The sequence below is a fragment of the Cnephaeus nilssonii genome, assembly GCF_951640355.1.
Source record: "Cnephaeus nilssonii genome assembly, chromosome: 10".
NCBI lineage: Eukaryota > Metazoa > Chordata > Mammalia > Chiroptera > Vespertilionidae > Cnephaeus > Cnephaeus nilssonii.
The window spans coordinates 33334867-33352835 of NC_137081.1; the positions used below are offsets into that span (position 1 = coordinate 33334867).

Genomic DNA, 17969 nt, shown 5'->3' on the forward strand with positions numbered 1-17969 from the left:
CTTACTTCTATTTATTCACACTTTATGTGTTTGCGTTGCAGAAAGAGAAAATAAAGAAAAAATGTATTGTTCCTATGGAACATTCAGCTTATCAATAGAAGAAGGAAACAGGCCTGGGGCGGTACATATTCAAGCCCAGCCGCCCCGCAGGCGGAGAGCCCAGTGGGCTGGCCACCCGGGTTTGTTTTTTGAGTGGCCAGGAACTTGATTCTGTGCCTCTTTAATCTTTGACTTCCTGTGTCCTGAAACAGAAAGTAAATTGTGGAAATAATAGGAGAACAGAACATCTGTTTCCTTTGCTTCATTTGTGTGGTGGTCAAATGCTGCTGGGAGGTGGTTCAGGAGGGAGGTCCTCTGTTAGCAGGAGGCATGTCAGGAGGCAGGGAAGTAGGTTGGTTCGTTTGTTCGTTCGTTCGTTCATTCATTCATTCATTCATTCATTCATTCCCAATTTGAGCGCCAGCCTTCCAGCCTCTGCTTAGGGATGGAGATACATGGGAAGCATGGTCGGGCCCTGCCTTGGTGACGTGGAAGCCCCGTAGGGGAAGAACCTGGGACAGTCACCCAGGACTGTAGATCGCCCCCTGGCTGGGGAGGGGAGTGCTGGGCTGGGGGCAGGTGGTACACAGGCCCCTGGGCGCGTCACGTGCTCCATCTGGGAGGAGGATGGTGGACTCTGGCCGTGGTCTTCATGAAGGAACGTGCGGGATTTTAGTTCTTGAAGCTGGGTTTTGAAAATTGTGAATTTAAGTCTTTTCACATGCTGTTACCTGACAGTGCCGTGTTTACAACCTGCTCTGCCGTGAGTGACCGTACAGTGGGCATGCGGTGAGTGTGGTGACCAGTCACGGTGTCCTCGTCTCGTTCTCTCTAAGGAGGAGGGAGAGTCCCTATTTTTGTTTGTTTGTTTTGAGATTTTATTGAAGATACCCAGTCGTCCCCCTATGTTCTGGGGGTATTTTTTACCAAATGTTTAACTATAGTGTCTGACTTCCATGTGATAGTTTAATAAAGATCCTGGATAAGGAGGACTGGTTTCCTCTCATACAGAATGAGCACAGCCAGTTGGTGCACAGTTTGTTAAATTTCTGACCAAGGATACTGTAAGCCCCCTCCCTCCTTCCCTCCCTCCCTCTCCCAGAGGGAGCTAATACAGACTTATCTGAATTGCAAACAGTTTCATTTTATGTGTGGATTGTTCTATTGTGCATCCCATTGTGAGTTGTTTTGTATGCAGAATTTAACACTCTTGTAAATATATTTTAAAATTCTAGTCATTTGTTAAATCCCAAGTCAAAGCATCCTATTAAACGAAGGCAAACCCCCCACTGAAGCTTTAATCTGTGACCTTCCGAGCCTGAGCTTGTATTCATTGGACAATAAGAAAACAGTACATGCAAAATTTTGCTCTGACAATAACTGTTAGAACAGGTCAAGCAAGATAGGAGTAAGCTGCTCTGGCCTGGTGGCTTGGTTGGTTGGAGTGTCGTCCTGTATATCAAAGGGCTGTGGGTTCGATTACCAGTCAGGGCACATACCTGAGTTGAGGGTTCAATACCCGTGGGGATATGTACAGGAGGCAGCCGATCGATGTTTCTCTCTCTCTCTCTCTCAAATCAATAAACATATCCTTAGGTAAGGATTAAAAAAAAAAAGATCTGTATAAGACAAGATCTACATAAATTACAAATGACTGTGTGTCCCCTTAATTCTCCCCAAAACTGTAGGTTTTAGTCACTTGTGTGTCAGGGGTAACTGGATAGACTGGCGATCTCCTATGGGAGACCTTTCCGTCTCAGGTACACTGGGGTGGAAGCTGGGCCGTGGCATTTAAAGGGCCCTGTCTGCCGATTGCTAATGCTGTGTGCGTGGTCCTGGTGGGTGGGCGTCCCTGACACTCCTCCCGTTCTAGGCCCTTCGCCCCGCTCTTCACGTGCTGCGGTTAACATTCTGGAAAGCACTTTCTCGGGAAGCCATTCACCGCCGCCTGGGGACGGCTCACCTGGGCAGGGACCACCCATGCTGGGGGTTGAGCCAGGAGAGGTTTTGAGACTTGCCCAAGGTCATGCAGTACTTGTCCAAGGTCATGCAGTACATCGGGAGCCTGAGTTAGCTTTCCATCCTCTGCTTCCACAGATTGAAACCCTGATGTACAAAGCGTCTCATTTCACACACACCGTCTGCGGCTCTCGGTCCTCATTACAGTGTCCGGGACGGGGTGGCTGTGCTGATGAGCCCAGTTTGTGCAGCTAATTGCGTGTGTGAGCCATCGTTAAGTGGAAGCCGTCTCCCGGGATGTCTCCCTGTGCCGCGCGCGCGCTCGCGTGCTGCTTGCTTGCTGACTCCGCCGCCTTTTGTCTGTGCTGGTCGGGGGTCTGTCAGTCACCCCATCCATTCTCTCCTGGGTCCGGCTTCATTTTAAGTGTTGGGGTGGCCTGTTTCGTTTTTTGCTTTTGCTCTTGTGTTGTTTTTCTCTTCATTGTGTTAGAGATTAGATTGGAGCCAATTTATTTTTATATTTGCATGTATATATTTTTTCCCAAAGGAGTGCTTCCAAAAATCAGATTTTTCATGTTTAAAAGTGTGTACGTTGGGCATTTAATATATGCTGAAAAGTGAGCCAATGAGCCCGGTGTCTGTTATACATTTTTTTATTTTATTTTATTTTTGCTGCAAAAAGCTTTATAGTTTCATTTGGTCCCATGCATGGGAGAGGGCTTCAGGGTGGTTAAAAGAATGGCTAGCAGTTTCAGGGAGAGGCTCAGGCAAAAGCCAGACACCAGGGGATGCAGAGGGGCCCCTCAAAGGCCTCTGGGCTGCAAAGGCTCCTAGTCGTGCTTGAGGGTGAGCCTTTCGAAGAGACACTCGCCCAGCCCAGCCTGGGGGCCGGCTGCTTGCAGAGGTGAGTCAGGTGTGGCCCATCTTCTTGATGAGTTTCACCTCTTCACCCAGGAAGTGGTTCTCCAGGAAGTCACAGAGATGAGGGTCTGCGGGTAGGAACCAGGGTCGGCAGCTCCACAAGGGTTCCTCTCCAAGGCCAGGGCGGCTCCCACTCATCGTGGGGGGCTTCGGCGCGTCCTGGAAGAGAGTGGGGCCACTGCACTGGTTTTGCACCTTTAAGAGATGCTCAGCGCCCTCGCGCTTCTTCTCCGCCAACTCGCGGAAGAAGTGGTCCACGCCCTCGAGAGCCCATCTTCACGGTGGAAATAGAAGCCCAGAGAGAGGTAGGTGTGGGAGGCCCGCAGGGGCAGGCCGGCCAGGCAGCTGACGGCAGCCTCCACCTCGGAATAATTCTGACGGGTTTGGGAGCTCATGGTTGTTCGGCAATGAGGAGTTAAGGTAGAAAAAAACCGGCGTGTTGGCTGGTCCCGGAGGTGGTTCTGCAGGTGGTGACTGGTCAGACGCAGGAGAGTGGCCGAGGCTGGAAGAACGGGCGTCCCTGGGTCTGTTCTGTCCAAACACTGTTGAAGCAGGAGACAGATGCGGGACCGCCGAGCGCACTGCCTTACATATTGTTTTTATCATTTGTCATTATGACTAGTGTTCACATCGCAGTTTAAGGGCTTTGATGGAAGCCGGTGCGTCCTCAGGAGGCCCGGTGTACAGCTGGGAGACATGTTGTCCGAGACGTTTTCTTCCTGACGTCACATCACACCGCTGGTGCCAGGCCAGCGTGTCCTTTTCCTACCACTGTCTGTCTGTGCCCATCACGTCACCCTGTCCACAGCTCCGGCCTCTGTGCTTGAAAAGTCACCATGTGGGACCTCACGCACAGACAGGCAGTTGGAATGACGGGGTAACAGGCTCAGCTGCTTAAATCACACTTCATTGAGGGGGTTAATATTTCAGCGCTTTCTAAGAACAAGACTGACCGGAGGCTCCCTTAGCACCTGGGTGGAGCTGCTAACGTTGGGGGCGGGGCTGGGGGGGTGGAAGGAGACTCGTCCTGTTCCCTGAAGTTTACTGGTTGAGTGCGTAAGGCGGTCGTGACCCCGGCCAGGTGTCGGCCCTGCTGTCATCAGTAACCTCGGTGTCGGTGTCGCTGGCCGTCGCCTGGTGGCTTCTGACAAGGTCGAATCCCATGAAATTAGATCCTAAGGCTGCCGCCAGCGAGCCCCTCTGCCGGGGCTCCGTCTCGGGTGGGCCGCTGCCTGTCGGTGTCCGTGCTTCCTGAGGAAGGATGCGTGGGCGCGGGCGGGTCTTTCTGTGTGTGCTGGAGCCCTGGGTTGTGTTTGGGTGGGAGAGAGCATGACTGATTGATAGCGATGATGTTTATAAAACAGGATGTCAGTGCCCTTGTTACTATGCATTCCCCAATTCGCTTTATTTCTTGACCTGAGAAGCTTGACCTGTAATGGGGTTAAAACAATGACTTGATACCAGAACTAAAATATAAACTTTTGGTGTAGTAAGCCATATTTTCAGAGGGTTTAAAAAAAAAAGGGGGGGGGCAAAAAACTATTGAGTTAATTTTTTTGTTTAATTAGTTTGAGTTCAGCCCTAACCGGTTTGGCTCAATGGATAGAGCATCGGCCTGCGGACTGAAGGGTCCCAGGTTCGATTCCGGTCAAGGGCATGTACCTTGGTTGCGGGCACATCCCCAGTAGGGGGCGTGCAGGAGGCAGCTGATTGATGTTTCTCTTTCATCAATGTTTCTAACCCTCTGTCCCTCTCCCTTCCTCTCTGTAAAAAAATCAATAAAATATATTTAAAAAAAAATTAGTTTGAGTTCAAAAATTCTTACCGTCGGGGAGCTGCAAACACACGTGTTACGAATGTGCCGAGCACCTGGCACGTTCACCTGTGCCCGGACTTTTCAGACACGCAACACGTCGGGAACGGGAACAGAAATGGGAACGGGGCGACCACAGCGGCGTTTCTGGACTGACGTTGGAATTGGTCTGTGGTGGTGATCCTGCAGTGATCCAGGTGGTTTCAGTATCATTAATTTGTCACAAGTAAGAAACCAGCCTGTTTCTTCGTCGGAGGCCTTTGTCCGGACGTTGCCCCTTTGAGACTTTATTTCTTGTCCTTTGAATTGCTCGGTGGACCCAGAGGCTGGACGTGCAAAGACGAATTACCTCCTCAGGATATCAGTTGATCTGCTTAAAATTACCATCCAAAGTGCACCCTTTAGGTAAAGGGGTCACCTACGTGATCCGTGGTCTGTGTTCCACAGCCTGCAGCTGCTGCCTCGCAGTGAAAGTGGATCATCGCTCACTAGTGTGTGATCCTGGGGAAGGAACCGTTGCAAGGGAAGGCCTTTAGATTCTTTCAGAATTGACATAGGAAGAGGTCTTCTAACAGCTAGATAAAGATTGATGCTATTGCAGACAACGAGACAAGCAGGAGTCGCTTATTTCATAATGCGGAGGAAGAGGCTGTTAATAGCAGCTTTGATGCATTCTGGCATTTCTTGCCCCGAGTCGGGGGTTTTCATGCTGTGCTGCTCTTACGGGAAACCGCCCGATGCTGCTACTTGGGCTCCGAGGGCCCGAGTTAACTCTCACGCTGCCCACACTGCCGACGCCAGGTCATCAGGCACACTGTTAGTACGTGCCCTCGGTTTCGATTTGCATGTTGACTCCTATCTTTGGCTGAGAATTAATTTTATTGATGACATAGAAAATGGTTATTTCAGCACTTTCCTGCGCGGCGGCCTCCTCGCCGTGTTTGGCCCCAGGACTCCTCCTAACGACGCTAGCCAGCGTGAATTAGCTCCACGTGTCATTAATGCATACAAATGGCTTTTATTTTGTTCATAATCTGCTCATAATGCCACGGCATTGTGCTCTCACTAATGTTTTTAAAATGATGAAACGGCTGTGTACTCTCTGACCTGTTTAACCCTTCACAGAGTTTCCGACCAAGAGAATGTGAAAATATGACTTAACTAGGATAGAAGTTGTTATCCTCTCTTGCTGTTGGTTTCAGAGTCTTCTCTTTATTTTATAACGTTCCCCCCTCATAGAATGTGGACATAGCCAGACTGTGACCTTCACTCGTTGAGGAAGTTCCCCTACCTCCTGGGCCAGCACCAGGAGCTCAGTCGATGGGAGGTCAGGACAGTAACCCTCAAGGAGGCTGGCTTTCTAGTTGTGAGATGGCTTTGGTGCGAGGAAAGTAGCTTTACCTCACGGACTCTGATATTCACACACACACACACACACACACACACACACACACACACACACGACACTAACAACCTTACTTATCAGCCCTGAATCAGGGAAAAGGAAACTGTGAAGAGTGTTTTGCAAACTTGTTTGTCTAAAAGAAAAATAGACTGTAAAAACTTAGATGAGTAAGTTGGATTTTGTGAGATTTGCCAAAGAAAAGAGTTAAAGGATATGAAATGTGGAAATAAAAGCCGCCCAGTGGCTGTTACTGTTAAGGCCCAGCGTGTGTGCGCGCCCATGTGCGTGCGCCCATGTGTTTTAAGAAATGGATTGTTGGGCACTGTAATGTTTTACATCCTGCTTTTTCAGATAGTGTTTCTACAACGTAATAGCTTATTTTTGCATTGCATTCCGTTGAGTGAACATAACAATTTTGGGCCCAGTCTTCTAGACAGTGAATGTTTTCCCCCTATTTATTTATTTGTTTTAGGAAGAGTGCTTTATGGATGGCTCTTTACCTAAAGCTGGTCTTCAGGGTACACCTCGGGAGGGGGGTCGCTGGCAGGTGAGGGACACAGCCTCACCGCATTCGGTCCTTGCCCAGCGCCTTCCAGGGGGTCTGGTAGCCTCCTGTACCCTGGATGTTTTCATTTTGTATATCTAGGTGCTCCTGTATTGGGTGCATATATGTTTACCAGGGTTATATCCTCCTGTTGGATCGATCCCTTTAGTATTATGTAGTGACCTTTGTTGTCTCCTGTGATGACCTTCATTTTGAAGTCTATTTTGTCGGATGTGAGTATTGCTACTCCAACTTTTTTTTCTTTTTCATGTGCATGGAAAAGTTTTTTCCATCCCTTTGCTCTCATCCTGTGTGCGTCTTTTGTTCTGAGGTGGGTCTCTTGTAGACAGCATATAGTTGGGTCATGTTTTTGTATCCATTCAGCTACCCTATGCCTTTTGATTGGAACATTTAATCCATTTACATTTAGGGTTATTATTGATAGGTAATTATTTATTACCATTTTAATTCTGTATGCCTAGGTTTTTCTCTCTGTTTCTTTTTCTCATTACAGCAGTCCCTTTAGCATTTCTTGTAATGCTTGCTTGATATTTTCATTTCAAAGCATGGCTCAATGGTTGAGCTTTGACCTATGAACAAGAAGGTCATGGTTCGATTCCCGGTCAGGGCACATGCCTGGGTTGTGGGCTCGAACCCCAGTGTGGGGCGTGCAGGAGGCAGCCAATCAATGATTCTCTTTCATCATTGATGTTTCTATCTCTCTCTCCCTCTCCTTCCTCTCTGAAATCAATAAAAATATATTAAAAAATAAAATAAAACCTGATAGTGAATGAAAGTGCTCCTTTAAGTCACAATTATTTTTAATAAAATATAAGGCACCTCAGTACTTAGGGTTTGAGGGTGAAATACAACCCTGTAATCAATGTAAAATTATTTCCAAAAGACTGTTTTATAAAAACGCATTTCCCAGACTGTTCTCTTCCTGTAACAGCCTGTGTGTGAAGTAGATCTGTTTGCTTTCAGGTACCTGAGTTTGTAAGTTAGTGAGCTGCCACTAGGGGGCACTGGAAGCGCGCATAAGGATGATTCTCACTGGCATATTTTTTCCTTTTGCTGTCACTATGGGGAATACAGACACAATAAAACTCACTGGTTGAGGAGATCATTTAGACCTGTAATAAGATGCGGCCCACAAAGCGTGTGAAGTTCCTGGATCAGCAGTACATGAATGCAGAGGTGAAGAAGTTTCATTCATTGGAATGGAGAGAACACAATAAAAAGAGATGAAATGGCATATTCTGTTTAACTGCCAGTCCCTTCCTCCTGTTTGCTTTGCATGTAACTTTACAGAAGAATCCCAGAAAATTTGGCAAAAGATAGGCTTTTTTAAAATGGAATATAATAACCAGGTTCATTATGTAGTCTGTCCTCTTCTCAATGAACCCACCGAGAGTCCTGCTGGCCTGAGCAACAGCCCAGGCTCCTCACTTCACGGTCTGCATCTTTGCTCCGAAGGCAGGCGGGCGCAGGCCTCCTGCCGACACCTGGGCTGCGTGGGGTGGCTGCGTGGGGTGGCTGCGTGGGTCTGGGTGGAGGCATTGCCACAGCCTCTCTGCCCAGCTGTACCCCTTCCTGTGTGGGGGCCCCCAGGTGCCTTCTGGTAGTTAGAGACCAGGAGATAACTGACGAGTCACACTGCCCCAGGGCAGAGGGAAGGGAGCTGATCAGGTTTACCATGGCCTGGAGGTGTTCAGGGCCTCCCGACAGTTAGCAGCTGCCCCTCGGTGAACTCGGGGTGGGTGAGGCCTGGTGCAGACAGGAGCCTCTGATACACATACATTAGCCGGGGTCTCGTCTCCTAGCTTCCAGAGGGGTTTTTCCTTCTGTTCTTTTTACCCCTAAGGTGGAGGGCTTCTCCCTGCTGTGGTTCATTTGTTTATTTCTTGCTTTTACCTTTGATTTTCTCCTACTAGCTAGTTTCCCTTAGAAATTGTAGCATCTCAGACCAGAAAATCTTCTATTTCTTTATTTGGAAAAGGGGACTAATTACATGTTTGTACCTCAAAGGAGAAACATCAAATCACAGGCCACTCTATACAACTTGTTTCTTTTATCAGAGTATGCAAATACAATTTGGGGAGTTCTCCCGTTTTCAGTCCTCAGAACACCGGAAAGGCGGCAGGATATTGTGAGCAAGAAGGGGAGTTAGGTGCAAATGGGACAATTTCATCAGCAGGGAGGTCTGTCTGCCTGGAGGGCAGCTTCCTCGGGCTGGTCTTTGAGTGCCAACAAGGTTCCCCAGCCCCCGAGAATGAGAACTTTGAAAGAGCCTGTGTGGGGAGAGCAGTGGCCAAGTTCCAGATGTTTCTCTTGGATTCCGTAAACTTCACTGAATTGAGCCACCTGCAGGTGGGCCCGCAGCCCCTGCGGAGGGCGGGCGCGGGTCTGCGTGAGGTTGGGGACAACGACCACAGCTGGGTCTTCATTCACCGGAGGTTCACAGTGAGGTTTTTTGTGGAGGAAGAAAAGCCTGCTGCTGAAATACAGAGGCTAGTTTTCACGGTGAGTGAACATTTCCACAGAATCCGATTAGAAGCCTTAACACTGGACCTTTTCCTGGGCATTTCGCTCCTCTGGGCTCTTCGCACACGTCTTTCGTGGTTCCGGCCAGAGCAGTAGGTCAGTAGGTCTCGTGAGGGTGACTGTGGGGAGGCCACCCCACCTTGTCTCCCGCCCTTTTCCTTGGCAGCTTCTTCCCCGAGTGGTTGTTAAAGAAATGCCAGCAGTTAGCTGTCCCAGTTCACACTGCTGTGTGATATGAGAACCATTAGGAAGCCCCTGAAAAAATGTTATACAAAGATCTTTCAACATCCTATATAATAAAAGCCTAATATGCAAATTGTCCCCTTGATTGGGAGTTCGCCCATGAGTTTGACCAGGGGGTGGGACCCGCTGTCCCACCGCCCGCGGCCCCTCCCCCCGGCCAGCCCTGCCCCGGCCAGTGGCGTTCGCAGCGGCTGGAGGAAGGGAAGCCCCGGCCAGCAGCTGGCAGCTGCTAGGGACCCTACCTGTTTACTGGGCCTCTAGTAATATATAATTAACTTAATTGCTATAATGTGATGGCAAAAGTAAGGGGAAAGAGTTGAACAAAACCAGTGCAAAGGCTAAAGGACAGCTCCGTGTGCCTGCGCTCACCTGGTCAGGGGGAGCGTGGGGGTGCGAGCTGAGGCTCAATGCCAGTGCTCTTTGGTCTGTGGCGTTGATACTGGACCAGGGTGGACAGAGTGTCCACAAACGTGGACCTGAGTGAGTCCTGCCCTGGGAGGCGGAGGCCGTGCCCTCGCTGCCAAGGTACCCCCACGTTCTTTCCATGGAGTTCTCTTCACAGTTGCAGCTAACAGCCAATTCTGTTAAAATACACATTCGTGTATATTATATTATCTGTTTTTGCATATAAACAAACATTTATCCTAATTAAAATAACACCCGTTTGTAAAATTACAAAAAATGAGAAAGAAGCCAATTAAAATCATCTGTTCTTCCCACCTTCTTGTGGTCAACATTTTACTGTATGCCCATCTTGTCAATTTCAGTGCTTTTGAAGCAAAACTGGGACTCTCTATATCATTTTTAATAATCCTCTTTTTAAAGGCCCAGAATAGTGACTGTTCTTTAAGTTCCTCTACAGCTGTGTTTTTATGAGTCTTCTGAGCTGGCATCGGCCTGCCTGAACTTGCCCACCCTGGAGACCCCCTGCCCTGGGTTCATCCTGCAGCTGTCTCCCGAGGTCCAACGGGAGGCACGCGTGCTCTCCTGCTCACGGCATCGTAGGGATCAGGCCCCCTCAGCTCTGCAGTTCCTGGGCCTGCCCGGAGCACCCAGTGCACAGAAGAGGAGGTGGCGCAGGATGAGTTCCCGGTGTGGGGGGGCGGGGGGGTCGTGGCTTGTCTCCCCACTGTGTGTGCTCACGGGGACATTGGCCTGCCAGGCCACTCCCCTGCATCCCTGATCACCAGTGAACTGTGTCCATCATTGGCTTCCGGGTAGACTTGGGCACAAGAACAGAGGTCTGGAGTCTGTCCCCTTGGTGCATAGATTTCTTGTGGGAAATGAAGGCATTGACATCCTTAAGTTCCTACATTGGAAAAACATTACAGAGGACCAGATAGGCTCTTTTAGACCCCCGTTTTTGCTAGCAAATTACCAAAACTAAGCCAGGTTTTATAAAGATTCACTCTCAAATCTCGTGTTAACTTATCCAAATATAAACTTCCAAGAGACTTAAATACTAGTAGAAGCTTAAACTGAAGGACAGGTTTTAAGACACTCAATCTTTTCAGAATTTTATTCAAAGTAGTTAGAGAAGCTGGTGGATGTGGGGGGAATGCCTTTGGTAGGATGCTACGGTCAGTGCTAGGAAGGTAGTCTCGAAGTCACAGCTGCAGAGCTTAGAGATAGCTGGGCCATGGCCTGAGGGGCTCGGGGGGCTGAAAAGTGGTCCTCCAGAGACATGCACATCCTCATCCCAGAAACAAAACATCACCTTTCATGGGAAAAGAGGGTCTTTGCAGACATGTTAAATTCATGCTCTTCCGGTGGGCTCTGATGCAGCCACATGGATCCTTGTAAGAGGGGCAGAGATTTGACCACACAGAAGAAAGAGTGATACAAGAGATGAATGATTGGATTGATGTGGCCACAAGCCAAGGAATGCCGGCTGCCACAGATGCTGGGCGAAGCAGGACATGTACCTTCCCTCAAGCCTCGGGAGAGGGCACAGCCCTGCCCGCAGCTGATGTCAGCCCCGTGGTACAGATTGTGGAATTAAGCCCTGAAGGACGGAGAGAATAAGTTTCTGGTGTTTCAAGTCACCAGATTTGTGGGAACTTGTTGGAACAGCCCCAGGAAGCTCCTACAGATGGAAAGGGGCAAGGAAGACCCCGGGGAGAAACTCAGTCCCCCCGCTGTGCCTGAGGTGGAGATGCAGGAGGAGATGGGGCTCAGACTACAGCTGCACACGGGCACGCCTGGACAGGCCGTGCCACCAGGAGCACATGGACCCGCCACAGACCCCGGCAGGGGGACCTCAGGCTTGTAAGGGCTGTGGGCAAGGAGGAAGCAGGCCCTGGGTCAGTGGACTGGGTGACCGTGGGTTCCTTGGCGACCAGGTGCACGTGGAGAGCTGGGAGCTCTGTGTTGTCTTCGGGAGGAATGACCCGGCCTGGAGGGGCTCATGCCCAGCAAGGTCAGGGCTGGTGGAGGGGGCGCAAGCTGCTGGCTGTCTTAGCAGTTCCAGAATACTGGTCTCGCATCTGGGTTACTTTCGTCTTGTGCAACCTCGGAGGCTCCTAAAACCTGCTTCCCATACACTCCTTCCCCCACCTTGTCTAAATCCAGTGGCCACATTTAGTCCTCATCTTGCCCTCACCTTTTGACCTTGACAGAGGCTCTTTCCTCCACTTGTCCTCCCTCGGCAGGCATCTCAAACAGGATGTAGAGCCCTGTCATGGACTCAACATGTGCTTTATGCTCAGCATTAGGTGCTTTGCCATGCAGTGGAGAGAATCCGGTGGTCACACCGGCATTGGCCCTGTTACCCTCAGCCGGTATTTATTGAGTGCCTGCTTGCTCTGGGCTGGGTTCTTGTCTACAGCCCGGGAGTGCCCATCGAGGTGTTTACCCTCAGGGCCATGTGGCCTGACCAGCTGCAATGGAAACTGGCCTTCATCCACCCCTCAGCCTCACAGCTGGGTGTCTGCCCCAGCTAGCCTCAGGACAGGAAACAACATGGTTAAATCAGTGCAGCTGAAACGGGAAAGTTTGTAGGCCATTAGAAAAATATTTGCATACCTCTGGGGTCAGAACACTTTCTCACTTTAGCTCCCTTGTATTTTGTATTTTATTGTTCAACCTTTCTACCTGTTTAAAAACAAGTGCAATGAAAGTAAAGCCGAATCATCCAAGGTTTCCAAAACAAACCCGAAACTCGGGTGGAATTATTTAACGGTTCTATTCAGAAGGTAGTTGAAGGAAACGGAACCCCCAAAGCCCAGAGGCTTCTTCGAAGCTTGCTAATGACAAGCCGAGCCCCTGGAAATGACAGACGCCGGACACTGCCGTTCCTCCTGGCGCACTTACTGCTTGATTCCGCCAAGACGGCTGTTACCCAGCAGCTACTCGCCCCTGGGCTCCTGGACCCAGTAGACACCGAAGCATCACCTCGGATGTTGCTGAGTTCGTTACCAAGACGCCGTGGCTCCTGGGGAACTCCGGGCCCATCTCAGCTTCTTCTCACACACGATCCAGCATCGCACTTCCTCAGTTTGAGCGGCTGTGGAATGGGACACCTTCCCCTTATCACCTCCTCCTAGGGGTGCTGGTGACTGGATGTAGCTTGGAGGGTTTCAGAGTAAACAACCACCTGTTATAAAGGCCATGGAAAGCCTCGGAGGTGGCGATACCCACGTAGGGCACAGCTGGAGACAGCCCTGAGCGGGCAGGCAGGGCCACCCTCAGGCCACTGGCCTCCCAGGGCTGTGAACTGGTCTGACTGCCCGTAGGGAGGCCACACTGCCCTTCAGGCCTCTAGCTCCTCACCTGTGCAGTGAAGGTGGTGAAATGGCCCTGTCCTCTCAGGTTTTATCTGATGTAGGAGAAATAGCACGATGTGTTTTTTAATTCTCACCTCACCCAAGGATATGTTTGATTTTAGAGTGAAGAAGGGAGAGAGAGAAATACCAATGTTTGAGAGAAACACCGATCCGTTGCCTCCCATATGCACTGTGACCAGGGATCAAACCCGCAACCTTTCGGTGCCCGGGACGACGCTCCAACCCACCGAGCCACCCGGCCAGGGCAGCACAATCGTTCATAGCCCCCTTTCCGTCTGTGTTGTGAAAGCACATCGGCTCACTGTCAGTTCTCACGCTTTTAAATAATAACACCGACTCTTTAGACATGGCTCTCAGCTAGAGGCCCCGTGCACGCTCCTCACGGGGTCCCAGATAGAATCCCCGAGACGACCGGTGGGTCTCTGGGTAGTTTATTTACTAGTTAACTGAGCACCCCTCTGTCCTCACACCTAAACATACTAAATCCCTCTTTAAACATGACCGCAGTCCATGGAAGTGGTTTTGTTTTGTTTCACGTCTCTGGTCACATTCCTCCTGTGTGAAGATGAGTGTCTCTCACTTATGGCCGGTTCATTCCATCCTTCCCCCCAGACTCCTTAGAAACAGGCGGCATGGGTAGGCAGTGGCTCCTAGGTGCTCCTAATTCCTCCGCCTTGTCACGCCGACATGCCGTCCTGCAGTGAAATGGCCGATTCAGGAGCTGCTGTGGATTGTCTTAAAAAGAAACTTCAAATGATGGGCACCTCTTCTCTAGATACTGCTTTTCCCCTCGCTATATGGCGCACGTCTGGTTAGGAACCTACGTCCAGGAAATCGTGGAGCAGAAGCAGCAGCTGCCCCGTCGCCCACCACCGTGCCCGAGGCCTGGGGTGCTCTCGGGTCTGCAGATGACAGCGTGTCCACCCAGGACAGCAAGGCCTGTCACAGTGCGAAGCCCGCCCAGACCCGAAGGCACTTCCTTCCCGTTTGTAGAAAGGACGGCGTCCGCAGGACCCAGTGCTTCCTCCCATCCCTTCGGTCATTCTCCCCGGATTAGCGTGGATTTTTGGCACAAGCAGGCTAATGGGAACTTGACTCCAAAATCAAAACCTGCAAGAGTACCGCTTAAATGTTGCTGCTAGTAAAGTGATTGAGGTTTAAGAGATGTAACATTTAAATGGAAATAACACAGATTTGATTCCCAGTCAAGGGCACATACCTGGGTTGCAGGTTCGATTCCCGGTCACAGCCCAGGTGCATGCGCAAGGCAACCAACTGATGTGTCTCTTTCCCATGGATGTTTTTTCTCTCTCTCTTTCCCCTTCCCTCCCTCTCTTCCACTCTCTCTAGAAAATCAAAGGAAAAAAATATGGTTGGGGAGGATTAACCAGAAAAGAGTGGTGGGTGGGTTACAATTCCCCACTGTTACACTTCACCGCCGTCAGCCTCGTCCCAGAACCCACCATTGGCCGCGAAGAGCTCTCGTGTCTCTGGGCGTGCGCAAGCCTCTCCTGCATCCGGGCGTCAGCACGCAGCCCTGAGTGTCGCTGGGGGCCTGGGGGCCGTGTGGGACGATGACATAGTTAGGGTTGAAGTGAGTGATGGCTGTGACTTGGTTCAGTTTCCAAATACAGACATTAAACAAGTCTGGCAAAACGTTTGCACTTGTTGGACGTAGGTGGTCGGCTTTAGGTGCTCGTTGGTTCGTTACGTTCCTCCGCCTGCTTGACAATTCATAAGGAAGTGGTTTGGGGGAGGCCTCTCCTGGTTCTGCCCAGCTGGCTTTCCTCCCCACGCTGTCCCCTCTGACCTGGACAGCGTCACCGCAGGCTTCCCCGGGGCTTCGGACGCCTGCCGGTGGGGAGCTCTTCTCTGAGCCCCAGACGATCCATCGCCATCTACTTGCCGTCTCCTCTTGGATGTCCCAGAGGCTGTCTGTCCCCTTCCACCCTGGGCCCCGAGAATCTCTGTTACTCGGGTTAGACAGCGGGGGCACGTGCTGACCTCCCGCCTCCCGCCCGAGTCCCCAGTCACTGGGTTCTGTTGGTTCAACTTCACGTCTCTGGTCACATGACCACCACCAGGGCTGTGGCCCGAGCCCCTGCCCCTCCCACCAGGGCTCCTTTCTGCAGCTTCTCCTTCGTAGGTGCCCCTGTCTCCTCGTCCTTCCCCGGCGCAGCCAGGGGGTCTTTCTTAGATGCACGTCTGCACCTCCTGCTCTGAGGCTGTGTCCGGGCTGCTGTGCCTGCCCCTGTCCCCGCCCCTGTCCCCGCCCAGCCCCCGCCCAGCCCCCCTCAGTTCTCAGCTGTCCTTCCTTCTGCCCCTCTGTCCTCGACTCCTTACTCTCTTTTTAATCTCAAGGCCTGCTCCAGTGGCACTTTCTTGGGAAATGGTTCTTCCCTCCTCTCCTCTCAAGTTCAGTTCTTAGATTGGGACCCTTCTGTCTGCAGCCACAGTGCCTGGTCAGCTGCCCGCCAACCGCTGTGCTGCCTCGCAGACTGGGTAAGGTGCCAGCCTCCTCAGCTGGGAAGCCTCCACCAGCAAAAAGGTGTGACTTGCTTTATTGTGGTGGCCTGGAACCAAGCCTGCAGTATCTCCGAGGTATGCCTGCATTCCTCACACCCCGCTGCCCTCCCCCCCACCTCCATGAGGCACACGCAGATAAGGAAACTGAGGCACAGAACAGCCAGGCCACTTGCCAACAGTCTCACAGGTCATAAATCACAGAGCTGAGATGGGAACCCCTGTTGTAGAGACCGCTTTTGTCGTGTGGCCAGTCAGTGAATGTGTCCCAGAAGTCTACATGGTGTCAGCAAAAGGCGGCAGGAACGTGAGGTGTTAGCGCTGGAGGACGTGGAATCCTTACAGGAACACTGATGAGTCGAGTTGCTTATCCTATCTAATAATAGCGTACCATGTAAATTACCATCACTCCGCTACGCCCACGATTGGGCGGCGGAGGCTGGGGGGCGGGACTCAGGGTGGCCTATCCGGCCATTGAGAGGCACGGATCCGCTGCCACTGAGCGGGGCTACCCTGCTGTTGAGAGGCACAGGGGGCGGGACTCCCGCCCCCTGTGCCTCTCAACGGCCAGATCCGGGCCGCTGAGGGGGTCCCACCCCCTGCGCCTCTCAACAGCAGGGGAGATCCCCTCAGCGGCCGCGGATCATCAAAAGTGGGGGAGTGAGCTCTGGCCTCAGTCAGCGAGCCACGGAAACCACGGAAACCCGGCAGAGGATGGAGAGCAGCGACGAGGAAGACAGGAGAAGCACCGCATCCACCTATGCCCCGTCACTCTGCGCACACGCTGCACCTCCTGCCCTGTGAAGTCCGGGTTAACTGGCCGCCCCTGTGGGGCGCTTTTTCACCCCGGCCATCCCTCAGGGTCCCGATGGACTCCAAGTGTCGTTTCGGGGCCGCAGTCTGAGGGGCGAGGAGGTGGAGGTGCCGCCTGGCCTGCTGGGATACGTGATGGTGATGGAAGAGCCATCGGTGGGGAAGCAGGACTTTTCAGCGGGATCCGACAAGGAGGAGCAGGAGCTGGTGGAACCCCCAGAGGCGCTGGAGCGGGACTTCGACCGCTTTATTCGTGCCTCCGCCAGTTTCAGCCGCTTCACCCTGTGGGGCCTGGAGAGCATCCCTGGCCCAGATGCCAAAGTGCGTGCAGCCCTGACCTGGCCCAGCCTCGCCGAAGCGATCCATAAACAGGTGCCGCAGGACTGAGAACCAGCGCTTGAAACTGGAAGCCACCGATCCCTTCACCAGCTCTCCACTTTGGATCCACTGAGTCCACCACCCCAATAAATGAGCTCTTTCACAGCAAAAACAAAAACAAAAACAAAAAAAACAAAAGTGGGGGACCTGGGTGCCTGTCTGCTCCGGCACCAGGCCTTTCAGAAGCCTCCACCGAGCCGGAGGCTTCTGAAAGGCCTGGTGCACGAGTGGACAGGCACCCAGCTCCACCGTGAAAAGCGAAAGCGTGTAGGGGACCCTACACGTGCATGATTCAATCATGCACTGGGCCTCTAGTCCTATATAATAAAAGAGTAATATGTAAATTAGCTGTCACTCCGCAACAAAATGGCGGCGCCCATAGCAGACGCTGGAGGCATCACCCCGGCAACGGGAGCCCAGCATCTGCTCCTTGGCCGTGGAGGGGTCTCTGGCCAGAGGACTGGGAGCGTCCGCGCCACGGCGGTGCTGCGACAGAGAAGGGGCCTCCGGGGCCGTGTGCCCACGTCCCCGCCCCGGCCGGCCGTGCGGCGGGAGTGTACGGGCCTCTGGGGCAGCGAGCCCACGTCCCTGCCCCGGCCGGCCGTGCGGCGGGAGTGAACGGGCCTGTGGGGCCGCGTGCCCACGTCCCCGCCCCGGCCTGCCTTTCGGCGGGAGGGAAGGGGCCTCCGGGGCCGCCCGCCCATGTCCCCGCCCCGGCCTGCCTTTCGGCGGGAGGGAAGGGGCCTGTGGGGCCCGGAGCTCAGCATCCGCACGGAGGAACCAGAAAAATGGATCTTTCCAGTTCCTGATGCTGACAGCCCTATGGGTGCCGGGGTCCTCCACCTGCAGCCCCCAGTCGCAGCCCATCAGCCCCAGTCGCAGACGGGACCAGTGTGGCACCGCGGTGGTGGGTGTCAGCGGGCATGCTACAGACATCAAATCACTGCCACCGAGGCCACCCCCCACACACACACTCGCAAGTAGTATGGTCCAAGGGGGTGA

The 17969-nt window shown here is 52.3% G+C and overlaps 1 protein-coding gene and 1 pseudogene across 4 annotated transcripts in view; one reads left to right on the forward strand and one right to left on the reverse strand.

Annotated features, from left to right (window-relative positions):
* The window catches only part of AGAP1 (ArfGAP with GTPase domain, ankyrin repeat and PH domain 1), a 413559-nt gene that overhangs the window by 162521 nt on the left and 233069 nt on the right, over positions 1–17969 (forward strand). The gene's annotated exons all lie outside the window — the stretch shown is intronic.
* Positions 1681–4100, reverse strand: LOC307105825 (ferritin light chain-like; annotated as a pseudogene). The gene has a single exon. The product of its transcript is annotated as a ferritin light chain-like (transcript).